Source organism: Lineus longissimus, chromosome 6, assembly GCF_910592395.1.
Source record: "Lineus longissimus chromosome 6, tnLinLong1.2, whole genome shotgun sequence".
Classification (NCBI taxonomy): Eukaryota; Metazoa; Nemertea; class Pilidiophora; order Heteronemertea; family Lineidae; genus Lineus; species Lineus longissimus.
Window position 1 is genome coordinate 3,689,780 of NC_088313.1, and position 18,858 is coordinate 3,708,637.

The following is an 18,858-nucleotide window of genomic DNA, read 5'->3' on the forward strand; positions in this document are numbered from 1 at the left end:
AGTCAAACTCAGCAGCCACTTGCACTAAAAAACCATTTCAAATCCACTACGCAGCAAGTCTATGTTTGTTTAATATGCTTATGACCTGGTACATTCTGTCACGACTGTATCAAGTTTAAGCACATTTCTATTTGAACCACCAGTAAAAACGAACAACGGCATCACCCTGCCAGGGTTCTGAAGTGTTTTTTATCTCATTTTCAGAAAAGAATCATATAACAGTTATTTATCGGAATCAAGTCTATCCTGATGCATCATATTGAAAAAAGTAACAAAAATTTAAAAGTTTTTGATTGGGGCTCGATCACAATCTCCTTGGTGTCTGAGCCTCAATCTAGTACCAACTTAGCTTCCACGCCTCACTAGAAATCTTTTTGAAAAAATTTCAAATACATGTATTTGACCTATTTTTCTCATGGCCAGTACATATTCTGAGCATTTCTGAGAAAGACTACAGTCACTGAATGTTTTTAAGTGGGGAAGGCCCTGACCTGGTGAATACGGTTGCTCCATCGAAAGGGTTAATCACTCACTTATCAAGAGGAAAAAGATCTTGAAATACCCGCTGTGTCTTTCAGTGTTGAAACCTTTGTTTTTGAAATTCTCCAACTCACCTTGAAACATTGACATTGGTTGAGCAATAATCAGGTAAAACTGTCTGTATTTTAAAGAGCAGCAGACTTTGCTTTCTCAAAGGTGGTTACTTATTTTTCAGACTAAACATGCTAAATATATTACAAACTGTGAATATTTATGGTATATCATAATTACCGAGGAAAGGAAAACATGAATTGCCATCAAAACTCCATGAAATGGTTGATAAATAAAACACTTAGCTTAAAATTTGTCTTTTCAGGACACAAGCTGATTGAAAAGTAACCAGCGACCTATTGTTCAGGTTGAATCTAAAGCTATATTTTCTCCTTCTTTCAACTGATATCAACGTTCTTCATGGGCATATTTTGTGTAACAGGGAAGTTAAAAATTATTTTGAGAAACTCAGAAGAGGAGAATGTAATCGGCAACAAAAAATCCACTCACAGATTTTCCAGGGAAGTCACACATGTTTGAGAGAAAACCTCTCCAGAAAAGTCACACCTGTTTGTGAGGAACCTCTCCAGGGAACTTACACATGTTTGAGAGAAAACCTCTCCAGAAAAGTTACACATGCCAGTGAGAAACCTCTCCAGGGAAGTTACACATGCTTGTGAGGAACCTCTCCAGGGAACTTTATGTTTGAGAGAAACCTCTCCAGGGAAGTAACACATGTTTGAGAGACACCTCTCCAGGGAACTTACACATGTTTGAGAGAAACCTCTCCAGGGCAATTACACGTGTTTGAGAAAAACTAGCTCCCCAAGGAAGTTTCATATATTTGAAAGTAACTTCTCCTAAATGACACAATATGAATTACGAAACTTTTTCAGGGAAGTTCCATATGTTGAGAGAAGCTTCTTCAGGGAAGTTATACATATTTGAAAGCAACTTTTCATTGGTGAGAGAAACTCAGGAGAGGAAAAGCAATATCTAACCAAACTCCACGCAAACCTACCCAGGGAAGTTATACGTAAACATGGTAAAGGGAAAAGGGCACTGATGCATGCTCCAACTTCCAGTCAGAGAAACCTGGTGAGCAATTAACGAAGCTGGCCCGATCAGGCAGCGACAATAGGAGCTCAGTCTCACAGATGCTACGGTAACATATCGTTCAGCCGGCTCTGCTCCAGCAGGGCTCACCAATCTGCGATCAATAGCATGACGTGTAAATAAAGTTGTTTGAGACAACTTGGAATAGAATTTATAGAGTTTGGATTAAAATCTAAATTGGAATACACCAAAGGATACTGTCAGTGGAATATACATAGATTCCAGGTATGTATGGCAATCTCTTTTTATTTTGTTAAATAAATATGATAAAGTTTTCAGTTTCATTTCTTCCATGACGGAGTTTGTGAATTTACGTTTCTCCATGAGTGGCATGTTCTCATCTTCGTGAAATTTTTGGTTGGAAAATCAGCGACAGTCCCAATCATTTAAAAAAATTAAATCGGGTTGGGCCGTTTTTATAGGTGAGGCTACTTGTAATCTGGGCACCAACCAATAAATTCTTGCCTTAGAACCAACTTTTTGTTTAAATTTACAGACCTGAAGAGCATAAATATATATAAGCAACCTAGTGAATTGGGATTTGAGGTATTTTACTCTCCAAATACCAGTCAGCAGCATAGTACACTAGTCTGCAGTTTCTGCCAATAATTGATATAATATCGGATAGGTATCGATGATGCAAACTCACAACTACCAAACAACTAAGAGATATTACGGTGAGAAAATGAAACAGTAGTAAATATTTATCAAGAGGTTACAAATGCTATCAACAGAATGATATAAACTCTAGCATCATGCATTCAACAGCGAAGTATACAAGTAGTGATGCCTTGATTGACTTTTAGAACAGCTTGGGCAGTAGTGTAGTAGAGGCTTACAGACCAATGGAGGGGAGAAGGCTGTAGAGAATAGGAAGATTGAGATCAGGGATTCTTATACATATACGGATAGAAAAATACACAAAATTCGTCTTCTTTCTACAGAGTTTTTCTGTATACGTATAAGGATACTTGATAAGTTGCTGTTCTCAACCTCCCTAAAAGGGGATACTGATGACTGACCAACCACTTTTTGCACAAATCAATATATTACACTCTTAAATGACCATTCCAACATACAGTTTCAATTTTTTTTCTTCTTCTTTCGTTCACCACGTTTTATAGACAGTCAGTCCGGATTTTATTATAAAGTCGATGGTCCTGCATAGTTGCTGGAGATCTCCATTTAACTGGTCATGGATTCGTGCTCCCTCTAGCCAGGTCTCCTTCCTCAGGTCTGCAAAACTTGAGCATCTTCCCAGTATGTGCTCAGCAGTCATGGGCTCTTGGTTGCATATGCAGGTGTCGCTCTCGCCGATGCGGAATTTAGTGAACAGGTGGTGTTTTAGCCTGGTGTGTCCGGTTCGCAGTCTGAATATTAGGACCTGCTCCCTTCTTGTCAGTTGGTAGAAGCAGTCTCCTTCATCGCGTTTAGGATGCTCTTCCTTCCACTTCTTGCGATATACAGTTTCAATTTAAAGGTAAAGTTTGGCTCATTATGCACTTTTTCCACTGATGTCAATAGAGCCTTATCTGATGCATTCAGCAGATAAGCATACAATCAGTAATTGGCCTCATTGAATTGACGGAACAGAACAAAATGAACAGAATATGATGGAACATGTTAAAATCATGCCTGAAACAGTCGCAAATTTGTTTTCCAGGTCAAGGGAGGTAAAGGGAGAGAACGTTCCATCATATTTCTTTCAATCCGTTTATTCCGCCAATTCCATGAGGCCATCAGTGATGCTTTGACTTTCAGAGCAGGCAGTGATGTATTACACGCTTACAGACCAAATATAGAAGTTATTGATGAGTCTGGTCAACTGCTTTATGCATTTGGTCCACAACAGATATTTATTGGACAGAGTATGGAACATAGTGTTATTTAATGCTTGCTACATGAAGAAATAATGTACGTTTAGTCAGCTTCTACAAACTTCAGTTTAAAACAACATGAGGTAATATAACCGAATTCGTTTCAGAGAATTTTAGTTTCAACTATAAGTTAAACCTGGCCAGAATTCAATCCCTGACCTACTTTCTTAGGAATTAATCTCCACTCCCACCACAGCTGATCTGGATTCAAGAACCATTGTATTACAACAAGTTAAAAAAAAACTAACATCCTCTACTGAAGGTGTTAAAAACCATTTACACTTACCCCCTTCCCCATCATTTCTCAAGAACACCATCTTTTGCCTCAACATTCAATACCTGTCCCTCAATTGCCAGTTTCAAAGCACATGCCTGGGGCTCCAATACTTCCAAAGACAGAGCTACGGCCCATGGTATCAATAATCTATGAGGGAATTCAGATATTTAAGTAAAGAATACTTCAACTAAGATCAGCAATCTTCAGCTTCTTTTGAAGTTTTCAAGAACAAGGATGAAGTAGCCATTATCATTTGATTTTCTATTGTCTGTCTGACTATCAAAGTATTAAAAGGTTTCACGAACGCTTAAAGGGGTAAGCCATAAGTATTTACTGGTGGCACAGGAAAATAGAAACGCAGTTATACACAATGCCATAGTGCAGTTATCATGCATGCTAGCTTGTCAAAATTTGGGATTTGCAGTAACATTACTATACATGTAAACATGGTTAATGGAAGGAGTAAAGACATGTGATTTCGAATGATGTAGGTAACAGTGCCAATAATACTTTGTTACAAGAATAACTGGTAGAAACACTTTGCATCTCAACTTTCCCTCTTTGCCAATGCAATGAACAAGTTTGATAGTAAAACTTTTCATTCATGAAAAAAATTTCTCTTTAGTGCACAAATATGATATCAAAATAGCCTCTTGTCTTTTCCCCCAGGGCGACATAAACGTAGAAATGCTGCAAAATGGGATGCCTCATGACATTTAACACCATTTATGTAAGCACGCTGTAAACCTTGCAGCCGCTGGTTACAGTGGAATTTTACGGAAATCAACACATTTCCTTTCCTCAGCTGCCGAAGGCTGTACCATCTCTGACGTCACAATGCCAGCAGAGGCATCAATGTTTCATAAGTTGCGGAACCAGGCAAGGAGTCGTGAGAAGTCAAGAGAGTGGGAGACAATCGACTCCAAATGTCAGTTTATCAAAAGCGCAAATTTCCGCATTCTCAGTAGCTGACACCTTAACAAAGAATTTCAAACTTATTCCCATGGACACATACTTCATAACGTCTCGGTCACGAAAAATATGATCCCAACACAATGCACAAGCATGTTGATCCCATGTAAGTAAAGTTCAGGTCTCTTTAGTAAACATGTACAGCATTGCAAAAAATGTTATGTCATCTCTGTACCTCTGGTGGACAAATCATCATACTTTGACATGCTACCAATAAGCATCCAACTGTTTTTATCCTGACTTTCCCTAAAGTGTTTATACCAACTAGCAAAGTTTGACCACCAACAAAACACTTCAGCCGTTGTCACAGGAACCAGGCTGATATAAAACCTTACTTCGTCTCATCAGTTATTTATGAAATACAAAACACGAAACACATCATTATGTTTCACTGGCTGATGCAGAAGGTTGGGAAAGAGGGGGCTACTGTCACAGCGAAACCAGGCACATGCTGCTCTAAGCTTGGCAGGTTGAGACAGACTGGTTGTTTACTTCACTGTTGTCTACCTTTTGTGAAATCGGAGTACATCAATATCTTCCATTATCTCCTGGTGTCATTTGGGCTCATCGTCTGTGCGACATGTGCCTGGTACTGCTGTGACGGGTCACATAATATATAAATATATAAAAAAACAAAGGCAACATTTTATGCTACAATCTCCCTTTAGTTGAAAGGACAAACAGCACCGCAGTAGAAAGTCTTCAAAAGTTGTCTCTCAGCATTCCAAAGACTATCCTAAAAAACTCTTAATCCCAGAGGGTTTGAAAGCTGACGATCACCTGAAGATTTTTCCAATAATCTTCTGGGAAGCTTCTTTGTTTGTGTCTAAATCACTTGCTTTTATCTCAGTTTTACTTGTTTTTTCATTGGGGAATTACTCTGCTCATTCAATTAACATGCTTCAGGGACAGTTTCTGTCGAGAAGACAATATGACGTTCAGAGGGACAAAAACAGCACTTCTCACAAGGTACAATATAATATGGTAGTGCCAACTCTGATAGGAGCCCAACTTGAGAGGTTTATTATCCGATATCAACACAGTCAACAATGGTAGAGTTGACAGTTCCTCAGCACTACAACCTTTCAGCATTTCTCACCGGTACCCATTTGTACACCTGGACTGTGAGGCATATAAAAGAAAGCAATCTCCTCAAGGTCTCATGCTGTGGGGTTCTAACCAGGAACTGCTAGCCCAGGCAACGCAACAGACTCCTTGAGACTCCAGGCTGTCAGTGCCATTTTCAATATGTCTTTGGCATACTATGAGTGTCCCCAAACACACCAGATCAAATATTACACCACCACCAGCAAAATGAAATTTGTGTTGATCCATTTGACACAGAATAAAGAACACATTTTGGCATGTGTACGACACATTGAGATATGGTTGGCGGGCAATCATGAAAATGTTGGGTCATCCGTTTAAGATTCTGCTGTCAGCAATCTACCTTCTTTACGTGAGCTCAATATGTCATCCGCTTCACTAATACCACTCAAATACCCGTAAGCGAGAAAAATTGATGTATTTTTGCTTATTTTGTGTCGATCGGGTGACTTACTCTAATTACTAGCAGGAAAAATTGAAACAGAGCAGATTTCGTAGTAAGGAAGCTGTCTGTTCGATATGATTTATGATATCAAGTCCTCAGTTGATATTTTTCACAGAAGCCCACAATCTTTGTCAGAATTATCGGCAGTCCTCACTGGAAAGAAGGACATACTCTGGTTTCACCATGTCTCTGAATATTCAAGTTAGGCTTAAAAATGAGCAAAGAGTCGTTCCATGCCATTCAAGTGTGGTTGGCAACATCAATTCGTCAAATGGTCATGATGTAATGTTTCAGTATGGCCTCTATTTCGTCGAGAATGAAGCAGTGGTAGATCGGTGAAACTAGAGTATATAAAGACAAGTAGGAGATAACCCAATGATTATGTTTCCAGTCCCAAATGAATTTCAGTAAATGTGCATGACCCAAAACCACTCATTTTGGTCACGAATCTTAAAATTTCAGAATGGCCTCGACTCGGTTATGGGTGGTTTCGTTCGCACTGCTTCTTTCTCAGCGGCTTGGGACATCATGACAGATTTTGCGATATTCTTTTGCGAGGAAAGATTCTTACATGCACTTGAACCAACGCGAGACTGAACCCATCACACAGCTAAACAGATATTGACTTTCACAAGATTGGTTTCTTTATCAGTTTAGTTGGAATCATGTATCTGCCATAGAAACATCATCGTTTCCTTTTCATGGTTTCTGGTTCTTCCATGGCATTTTTCTAAAAATAGCGTGGAGGAAACCACACCAATGTTACTTTTTCAATGCGAGAATGTAAGCGGGAGCGTGAATGGCCTCAGTAACCCACAATGACAGTGCGAGGACAAAATAATCAATACGTAGCGTGTTGGTTTGCAACTACAAACCTGGTGCCTACAAACTGAGTTAGAACGGCTTGAAAAACCAACAACAAAACGTGTTTGTGCGGACACGATGCCAGTCTCTTCTTCAATGATAAAGTGGCTCTGTGGAAAGGCATTAATCCATTTTTAACACGCAAACATTTGATTTGATTTGGTGGAAGAGTTGACACAGGTAAAAGCCCCTAAATCCACTTTACAGTCCTTGCTGCTGCAGCGGTAACGGTTTATGCAGTAAAAGCAAATCTGTTCACATGATTGTTTACTGCAAGAACTAAGAGGCTTTGGCAATGCTTCTTGTTCTGTGCTTGGAATATATTTGAGCTGCATGCTAGACATGCAGTCAGTCCATCTTCGGCAATGCCGTCGACTGTCAGAGTTCTGCCACAGAGTCCCAGAGCTTTGTGGTCAGGGCAGCGTCCCTTGGTCTTTATTCCTCTCTATTCTTCATTTGGGAGCTGGTGTCCCCAATGAGGGCTAGGAGCTGGTGTCTTGGCCCATGTGGTTGTCTTGGCACCCAGAAAACTGTGGTCTTGTGGGTTTCCAGGCCAAGACAATACAACCACTTATGTGAGATTTCCACTCAAAAATCACACTTGTTTGGTTTTCTTTTTATACCAACTAGATAATCCATAGTGCCAAGTTTCCCACATACTACATGTGAAAGCATAACATTTGATAACGATGACCATGGGAACGCACTACAATGTATACACTACGTGACTTTTTTCACCATGACTAAAGACAAATAGCAATATTCATCTGCATTAGGGATTAAGGCTACTAGAGTTTTATGGCCAATTGTTCATTCCAGTATGCTACGGTCAGCCAAAATACTTCTTCATTGCAGTATACATCTTCATTGCTCCACAGCCATTACTTACCAAAATTGGAGGATAATACTCAAGGTGTCATAAATCACTGTTAAAGAGTCCCTCCCGTAAGAACTATTAATAAACAGGACCATGGGGAAAGTCAGGCTTGGTTATAGCTTAAAGGGAACTGAAACCGCCCAGCCAGTTCGTATGACCTCGTTTTCATTTCCCGCGTATCGGGTGATCAGAACGAGGCATGAATGAAACATGGCGCCTAGCTGTCAATCATTGAGTGACGTCACTACCATGGAATTTACTACGAAAACTCATGAATGAAAGATCGCATGACTCACGTGATTCTCACATGATTCTCAATAATAACAAATTGAACTGCGCATGCTCGGGCACTGGGGGCGGAGCTACAAATCTGAACTCAAACAGGAAGTTGGAAGTTTGACTTTCTCGGGCGGTGAAAGTCGAAAAGTTGAATAAATCACTCGGCGGTTCCAGTTCCCTTTAACATTTGCGGCGGAGTTGATACTGGAGGGGACTGATTTTGCGGCTAGTTTTTTGTTTATTATGTTGTGTGTCAGGGCCTGTGACCCAAACATCGAACGTCAAGATTGCATACTGTCAATCTGTTAGCAAGACAAGGAACGTTTTGCCATTGTGACGCATGAAGGTTCTTCTGGTTGTTGGTTATACAGTCGCAGTCACAACTGACATACCCTCTGCTTCGTATAAGCTGCGCGAAACCTTCGCTGTGGTGCCACGTATGCTGACTGCAGCAGCTCATACTGGTTGCATGAATATCGCCGTGAAGGTTTCATGTACATAGTGCAGAGCATACACGAATTCAGGGATGTCAGTTGTAGCTGCCACTTTGCTGTAAGAAAATGGATTTTCATTGCTGTATTGTGTAGGTTTTCCACCACACTGCCCTGTGCTATCCTGATAAGGTCACATGTTGACAATTTATCAACATAACAGTCCCAGTCAGAACAGTTTTTCTGGTTGGTTGTAGCTTGCCACACGCATTGCTATTCATTTGAATGAAACTAAATTTTCACTGTTGGGTGTTATGTTGGTTTCAATTTACTGGCTATTGTGTTTGTATTAAGGGATACATGTAGGGACACTGACATCATGTTATCACGAGCATATTGTGACTTTATCATAATGTCAATCATGTCAACGACGGTCATATGATCAGATCTTTTGTGATTCTTATGGTTGGTTATAGCCTGTCATTGGTGTAACATGTTATTCCAAGAAACTTAAATGTCATTACTCGTCGCTCTTTTGGTGCATTAGAGACAAGGGACACGGGTAACGACCTTGTAATCTTGTCAAGGTAAACTCCAGGTACATATATCGTTGTCAATGACAGTTTCATGCCAGTAGCTTCCTGCAGCTTATTCTGAGAACATTTTCATCATTTTCATTAGTTATTCATAGATATGAGTAGTTATGTCGTGGTCATTGTCAAGGTCTGATATTGGCAATTTTACCATGTCAGTTAATCAGTGAATGGTCACAGAATGAAGGTTGGTTAGCTTTATACAATACTTCATGAAGAGCAATCACATCCTCACAATGGCTAACAACTAACAAGCCTGAAATTCACCACTAATTTACTGTGTCGGTATGTACAGTGAAAGGGGTTGTGACCTTGAAATCCTTGCAAGGTCACCTGTTGCAGTAAATTGATAATTGAGATTTGTTGGGTTTCCTTCTGAGGTCATGACTGTTTCTTGTTAACAATTCATACGTTTCTTTTCTCATGTATGCCAAGCTCTATTGTGAGGTAATCATAACATGGTGTGCAAGAAAAGCGACAAAGAAACTGAAGGATGGGAGCCCTGACCTTGGATTCGTGTAAAGGTCGTTGCCAGTCACCACACTTGACAATGTATGAATGATATTTCCTTCCTCCAATTTGGCCATCATGAATGCTGCATTTTCTTTATTGCTTCCCCTGCTTTTATTCAAGGTACCTTGGGTATTGCAATTAGTAGTAAGGGGCGTCCTGACCTCAGTATCCTTTTCAAAGGCGACACAGGAAAGGCTGCCTCTCAAATTTGACGATCAATAATTAAAAGGTTCTCACATTGGCTGAATGATGGCATTCATTATTGAAAAGGTAGCCTTTCTTGGCCAGTTCTTACATGTATATCTTACAGTAAATCTCAAAATATTCACAAGTGTTTTGTTTCTGCACTTCACTGTATAGCATTCCGCGAAGATGACGTCACTGCAGCTGCTGCCCTCTATTTCCCCATCGCTGAATTACAGGCAATGTCGGACAAACATGCGGTTTCGTAATGGATTCAGGCTTTCTAACTAGGGCAGTTAGATTCAATCTGCCACATGTCCGAGTGTTGGAAATACTACATAATTGTTCTGTGTATTTCTCTCTCTGACTCTATGGTATCAATCATGGTAAAAACAATGCAGGGTCAAAGATAATTGACTTTGAAATAAGCTCAAATGCGTAGAAATAAGTGTCGATGTCCGACTGTCACGTGACTAAAACGTCATCAATATCTTATGCAAATGACCTTGTGAGCTATAAATAGTAACTTCGCGGAATGCTATTGAATAACATTCACTTCACTGTATTGAATAACATTCACTTCACTGTATTGAATAACATTCACTTCACTGTATTGAATAACATTCACTTCACTGTATTGAATAACATTCACTTCACTGTATTGAATAACATTCACTTCACTGTATTGAATAACATTCACTTCACTGTATTGAATAACATTCACTTCACTGTATTGAATAACATTAGATACAGTGAATTGAGTCAACTTCAATCCAAGTCTATATTCATTCAAAAGCACAGCAACAGCATCAGCAACACCAACACTAAGTTCAATCTGATCACTGGAAATTCTGCATCACTAATTAAAAGATCGCTATGCAAAATTGCCAGTGCGACTGCTCGCAGCGGTATTCAAAAACTTTAGTTCACATTCAATTTCAAACTTCGTAATTTTAATCAAAGACTTTGGGGATAAAAGGAAAAATTGATTTGTTTCGACAGAGATAGCTCAGTTTTGACTAATCATTGGAATTCTCTAGTTCATCACGGAATCTTTGAAAAGAGACAACAATAAAATCCATCGCAACACCATTTTGATGATTTAACTTTGAGATCTTTATGCTTGTTCTGAGTTCAGTTCCTAAAGCAAGACTCTTAAACGTACATCGCTTCATCATTTGAAATGCTCGTACAATGTAAAACCACTTGGTTCACTTGAAATCCAAATGAAAATTGGCAACAAACAAATATGCCATCTTTATCTTCTATTCTTTCGACAGAACTACAATTCAGCAAAATCTCCCTAACAACATACTCTGCGGTGATAATACAGACAGCCAAAGTGTCTATATGTCGACCACACCAATTATAGCCTAATTATTCTGTTAGACTCCTCTGGATGAAATCAATGTCTCAAAGAAGATGACAGAGTGCCGTACATATCAACATCCTATATTAGGCGTCCTTGAGAGAATCTAATTTTTCCTTACCTATTCCCAGCGGTGATTTCAAGCAATATGGGTGAAATTAACAATAATCTTATTCCAAACATACGATTTGTCCTACTCTATTAGTCTTCCGATTACAAAGCTGAAGTAATTCATGGTATTGATTACAAATCTGTCCGGCTCCCGACTGTAATCGATTGTAATCCCCAGCGAACACCACGAAACGGGATATTGAAATGTGTCGCAACACAGGTGTCTACCTCTAGCAATCCTTAGAACTACACTACAGACAAGCAATTTATGGCAAAACGTGCAATATTATCTTTGCAATGAACAATAAAAGGATCACAAGTCTGTCGGCAAAATTGCAATCAAATCGATTTGATATTTATCACACCATGCAGCGATGGCCGACTCTTGTTGCAGACAACTGCGATAAATCATGCAGATAAGCGGTTTTTGCTGCATGCGACGTTGACTACCACAAAATTGTCTTGTCTCCAGCACACACGAGATAACAGCTTAATTGCCAGTGATGCCAGATTGGAAGTAGATATCACCACCGGAGGATTTGTTGATGATGCGTTGTATCTTCTCTAATGTAACTTGTGGATACAGCCAGATTTATTTCCAATTAGACCCTTGTCTTCCCTTCAGAGGATTTCTCTGATTTCTCCTTGAAGCAGCTGGTTACATTCAATAACAGTTCCTGTTACAAAGCTGAGACTAATCTAAACGTAGCTAGATAATAGGTCAGCATTATTTCACTGTTAGATTCTGTTACAGCAGTGGAGCATGAATTTCTCTCCACATAATAAATTGCTTTTGAATACGATATTCAGAGTGCAATTTAACAAATGATGCCAATGGCCATTTTTCCAAAGACCGATTGCCACGGTTACAGCGTCACCCTCAGGTGATGTTAAAAGTCTTTCACTAAATCTGAACAAGTTGGAACCCAGGAGTATCAGAAAATCATTTCATCAGAAGAAATCTTGGGGATCTAGCATCCTCCTACAGCAGGCCTTTGGATTATTTCTAAAGTTCGCCCACACAACATGAGGCCAAAGGGCCTGGCGCCCAGCTGACGAAAGTAAAACTCTGACGAAAGTCAGCTGAGCTAAAAAGCTATTGATTGAGTCTATTTTAGGAATGATACAAAGTCTGCTATGGGAATATAGGTTTTTGGCTCAAATAAAACATTGTATCTTTGCCAACGGATTATAGCTGATGAATAGAGATTACAAGACCGGAACTTTAAAGTAACTTAACATTACATTTAACTAAATCTGAACATGTCGGAACTTACTTCATCTGAAGCAAACTAATAGGAAGTAAGACCTAAGAGCCACTATGAAACTAAGACCCCATATGCTATAAGACTAAAACCCAGCTAGGAAACTAAGACAGTCCCAGTGCTATAAATCTAAGGCCCCCAATGCCACAAAACACCCAAGAATTGAATTCTTTGTCGCTGATACACCTAGGACATCACCCAAGAATTGAATTCTTTGTCGCTGATACACCTAGGACATCAGTTTCAGTTTGACATGTCTGATTTTTTAACCACACTGGTCCTAATTGATTGCGGGATAGTTTTTGCATGCAGGGCCCCCTCTCTGGCATTTCGATGCTAATCCCTAATGTAAGACTAGCTGGTCGTCTTACATTATGGAGCCTACATCTGAGTCATCAATTTATAGCATAGAAGGGGGTCATAGTTAAAGTTCAGTCTTAGGTCTTAGGTCTTTGTTTTATAGACACCAGTCCTGTAATCTTGGGGATATCGGCTATAACGAAATGATCATGTGACAGATCTGAGGTATATCGGATATCGGAACGGGATAGCTGTCCATGAATTGGTCTGGGTAGGCGGGATTGTGCCTTCGATGACATCTGAGAAGACGAGTTTAGGAAAAGCTCCTTAGGTAGTTAGAAGTGACCAATTGTTTGACAGTAACGGCACTTTAACATTAAGATATTCCATGGTGATTTGGCGTTAGCAATATGATACTTTCAAAGTGTCTTCAGGGGATGCTAAGGAGAAGTTACATGTACTGTAGGTATCATTTAACCCTGTAGCGCTCCGCAAAAGAGAGTGTCCTATTGCTGCGACTACCTGCGATGTAGCCATGACAATATGGCAACGATGACTGGAATGCGGCAGATGAATTGTAATAAACACAAGCAATAATCTTCACATCTTGTTGCCATTGCTAAACTGCAGGTCACGGATTGGACGTCAGAGCAATTTCAACTTGTGCGGTTCTGGCAGAGTTTCAAGAAAAGTACACAATTAAACCACTTCACCCATTTGGGTTCCCTAGCTGCGACATCCATGTCACCATAAATGAAAGTCTTTTTCTTTAAATGCTGAACTTTTAGACAAACAATACTGTAGCTTCTTATAAAAGAAACCTTTCACTACTCTAACAATACATAGATAAAACAACTTTGTTATAATCGCTAAACTGACTTTTAATTAAGCATACATAGGAATTTCATAAATGTAGCCTACTGAAAGCCAATAACCATGAAATCAGAGACTTGAAAATGTCAAGCTATATATGCCACAAGGGTAGGATAGACATTCATACACATACATCACATCTTTTATCTTCAAACAAAGACTACCTCATTTAAAAGCCAAAGGAATAGAATTTCCTTTCAATCTCAACTGATAATTTTCTTGTGTAAACTCTGTTAGCTTAACCCCCCCCCCCCCCTTCAGCGACCAATGCCAACCCGCTTGGCCCTGTGACCTATGTTGTGCCACAACTGGGTAGCATTACCTGCCTCCCCTACCAACCAATGATAATCTCCCCTCCCACACTCACTCATCCCGCCTCTAAAACAGCCTTGCTAGAAATTGGTCAATCCCTCCTTCAGCAACCTTTGCCAATCCTCACGCTTATCCCTGTGAACTATGATGCCACTGTCAGGGTATGGTAGGACCATCCCTCTCCTTCTCCACCAACCAATGTCAACCCTCCCTCCCATGTGTGTTTCTCCCACCAATAAAAACAGTCTTGATGGGAGAGCTATATTAGCGTTGGCATAAGAAATGGCAAGAATCCTCATGCCTGAACATGAACAGAATCTTGTTACATCTTCTTTAAATGGAGATGAATAAAAATATTTATGCTCTTAGACTTATTCTGTCAGCCAAATACACCGACATGAATCTCCTTAAAAATATCACAGAAACTCCGCAACTCGAGTATTTTTTAAACATCTGTAGACATAAGCCTCAGTCCGTTATAGTAAGCTGATATTCTAAATGGATACTTAGGATCACATTGTTGAAATAAGTGATGAAAAAGATAACAGGTTCTCGAGTATGACTTGGTTTAACTTGTACCTACATGTATGAGTTCGCCCGAGGGAATCTTTGAAATTGAATCTTTTATGATATACATGTATATTTTTAAAGAGATACTATGATGTGATTTACAACTTTGCAGAAATACGTCCGTTTTTGATTGTTGATCACAACTTGACAAATGTAAAGCTCAAATTTTCCATTTTTGACTAGATTTATTATAAAATCGCTGAATGTAAACCACCGCGACCGCGAAATGTTCATTTTGTGACGTCATCAACGAAAACGGCATCGAAGCGAGCCGTCCGGGCGGGATTAAACCATCAATTTCTTGAAAATGTGCATTTCGATTCGAAAACCTTACCGATTTATGAGAAAGTGACGTAGTCATTTGTCAAAAACAGCTAAAACATTATTTGGTGAAATTTGACACGAGTTACCCTTTAATGTCAGGTGTGACATTTTGTGGAATTGTTTAGAGAATATGTACGGTAAACTTTTGTCGACCAAAACACCTTAAAATGAACTAAACCTCGACCATTGTGTAACCAGGGACGTTTAATTCAAACGGTAATATATGATACCAGACAAACAAGCCTCGGATGATACATAATGTATTAATATTACACCATTAGCATATCATTACTGTTCACCTGTTGGCACGGGCCAATCGTCCAAGTCAATGTTGGCCAACAGGTGGAATATATTTTTTACCACAAACAATTAATATCTTCAATACAGATGACAATATTATCTCTGGATCAGTGACACTTTTTCTACCTTTTTTCACCATCTGCGACAAAAGTGGTTCCCAGTTATCAGCAAAACTGTGAACAGCACCAACATTTTCCATTTAAGCCAAGCAACAGGTCATCTAGTACGATCCACCATTTTGTCTGTGACATATGACTTCGTGAGTTTGTGCAGTGATGTCAATTTTGACTGGCAATCCACCATGCTGACGTCAATCTTAGTGTGCCAGAGTCAATGACATCTTTTGTAATAAAGTTCACCATCAATATGGCTGAATTTTTTGTGATAATGATATCGGGCACAGCATAAAAGGAAATTATTCAGCTGGATTTTTTTCTGAATTCATTGAGCATTTCAAATCAAAGAGTTTATAACAACAATTTTTTAATATTTCCATGTCATAAAGTTTTATTATTAGTACGGAACAGCAATTTTGTGTTCATTTTACCACGCAAAATTTACGCCTGGCATGATATGGTCGTGATTATAATGAAGTTTTATATATAGCTGAGAATATTAAAATGCAAGCAGGTGAAGCAAAAGGTAATTATCCTGAGGAAGGAAGAAGTGAAGACAGCAAGAATTTGGGACTCAGAATGTGCTAGTGAATAAGGGGAGGGCAGTGGCACTCAGAAGCTCTTGGGCTTAGGGTCTGGCCAGAGTCTCTCATCATACTCTCAACTTGCCTGAAATGGCCAAGTGTAGCACCTACATGTACAGTTTCCTTGGTTTCTTCAGGTTTCTAGATAAGGCCAGGGAATAAACCTCAAGTGATTGAGAATTTTGCACCATCTAAAGTACTATTAAAACAAACTTGCATTCACACATCAGAAAGATTGTCAATGACATGTACACGTGAAGTTCAATATAGAAGATTATTAGACTATATCACTGACTCATGATCAAGCAGCTACCACTGAAGATAACCTGGAGTGGGTGGGGTAATGAAATTTGATTAAACAAGTTATCGCATTTATCTAAGAAATGCCGGACGTGCCCATTAGCAATAGAGATCAATTTCTATAAGAATCTGATGCATAACATTCGATGAATGAGAAGACAGATTGCAGAGTTGAGAAAATGGGCTGAGGTCATTCACACCTCAGGGAGACGGGTGGGATATTCCTCAGTGACCTTAGATCATAGTCAAGACTCGAGGATTTGACATTAGAAAGAACCACATATTGGTCAACCACAGAACTTCTGTGACACCATTTGAAACTGTCGACACGAAAATTCCCACATGCCGATTTCTACAATTTTCATAATCAGACAAATTTTTAAAAGAATTTATGATCATTGCTGTTTAGTATTAATTGACTTCGGAAAGACTTCTAACATGTCTGTCACTAATACTGCTTCATCTTCCAAATGAATTGTAAAAAAGGGTTACTTTAAGAGCTGCTGTGGATTATTGGTTTGGACCCTCGACAAGCAGTCAAGAGGTTGCTGGTTCGAATCCCACCGTCCGCGTGAGAGACTCGACGCATGTCTGGTTGTCTGACTTGCCTTTCTCCACCCAAATGATTGCTGGTCAGAACTGCTCAGGCTGCAACGCTGATTGAGCAGCTTATCTATGGTCTATGAAAAGGTTTCAGGAAAGACTGTGGTTAAAGAGTCTTTAAAGTCAGTTTATAACATCTACCGCAATGAGGGAAAAAGATTCCATCCAAGAGGACTCTTTTTATGTGTCGAGAACGAAGCCAATTGAATGTGAGTGCAGAGAAGATTGACATTTTTTACCCTGAACATGCACTTGAGGTGTGACAAGTCCAAGGCTAAAAATGCCAGCAAGATAAGAACTTGAAAAAGGCAGACTTGTGACGAATGACGTGGGTAGATAACACGTCATAAAAATCCCCGACAGCCATCTGCAGTATCAACAGTATCTTATGAGACGTGAGACATGTCCAATTTGAAAACACTGACCAGATGTATTGATGATGCCAATAATGATGATAGAACACCCACACCAGTACCCACTGTAAAAGAAAGACAGTCCTCAAAGCACCAAAGCACCCACGCAAGTGCAATGTCCAAACTGTTTAGTATCTTAATTTCTTGTTTTCAATGTAAGCAAGCGAAGGAGCCAGTAAAGCAACCAAGTGTGTGTTGTGGTTTAGTTTACTGAGCCAATGATTTGACCTATATTGGGTTCTTATATCAATAGCGCTTTTCAATGTTTCCCTGTTCAAAGCACTTTTTGGTATACCATATAATTACCCCGGTCTCCACAGAAATTTAATAGTCAGGGGTTTTCAAGGAGCAACCAGAAGGTGCTCACTTGAACTTAACCAGTTGGGGAAATAACATGACTAAGCAGTAACTCTTCCGGGAAACGACTCTCTTCCACACTTCCACTTCCACTTCCACCGTGCTAAGGCTGCCCCGGCCAAACTTCCCCTTAAACATAAATCTGCTTGCTGACATAAAGTGCTTCTGCCTTGTATATGGAGGTGTCATCAATCGCCGGTTTAAACGGCGAGCCCGCATAACTCCATACGTCAGTAAATATTGGAAAATATTAGATAATTGGAGTGCCTGAAGGTTTGACCAGTGATTGCTAAGCTCCCACCAGAAAATCAAGAATCTGCAAGATGAGTTTTGATATATGACGTGTCAGATTGTGGTTCATTGATTCGAGTTGGTCCCAACTTAAAGACAGCGTCTTCAGAGATGGTGTGAGTTCAAGGTCAGATATCACCATGGGTCCATTGATGACCTGACTGACTTTCCTTCAACCATTTCAAGGGAGCAGGAGCTTAACATTCTGAACTGTCATTGAAATTTATACTAAAGTCCAACTTTAAACAACAGTAAACATGTTCAATTCAAATTTTCAGTGAGCAGAACATATTATTGTCGAACGGATCCCACAATAATAGCTAACTGAGGTGTCAGATAGCAAAACCGCGGCAGTATTCAGTTCTGAGACTATGCCTTCAGCTGTCGACAGACAAGCCAAAGGTCCTCAATCATTTCTTTAGATCAAAGATGGAGGTGGTGTGAGATAGACTGTGACAGTAACACACCACTTCATTGCCTATCCTTAGGGGTTGCACTGCAAGATTACGGGTAAAAACCGCAATCATTTCTTAAGCTACAATAAGAGAAACAGTGTCCCATTGCCACAAGAAGGCATTCACTAACGGTAATGGATGGTTTATGAAAAATGAGATCTATCAAAATGCAGCCAAATGTTTCTTTTTATACCTAAAAAGAAGTGCTGTTGGTCACACACAGCTCTGCCTGCCCTTGGAGGAAATAAAA

At 39.6% G+C, this 18,858-nt stretch overlaps 2 protein-coding genes across 3 annotated transcripts in view; one reads left to right on the plus strand and one right to left on the minus strand.

Moving 5' to 3' along the window:
• LOC135489743 (phosphatidylinositide phosphatase SAC2-like) overlaps positions 1-18,858 on the minus strand; it is a 310,728-nt gene that overhangs the window by 110,657 nt on the left and 181,213 nt on the right. The gene's annotated exons all lie outside the window — the stretch shown is intronic.
• Positions 1,712-18,858, plus strand: part of LOC135489200 (octopamine receptor 2-like) — a 36,029-nt gene continuing 18,882 nt past the window's right edge. The window contains exon 1 of the mRNA XM_064774431.1: positions 1,712-1,872. The gene's annotated coding sequence lies outside the window, so the exon portion shown is untranslated. The remainder of the gene's footprint in view (positions 1,873-18,858) is intronic.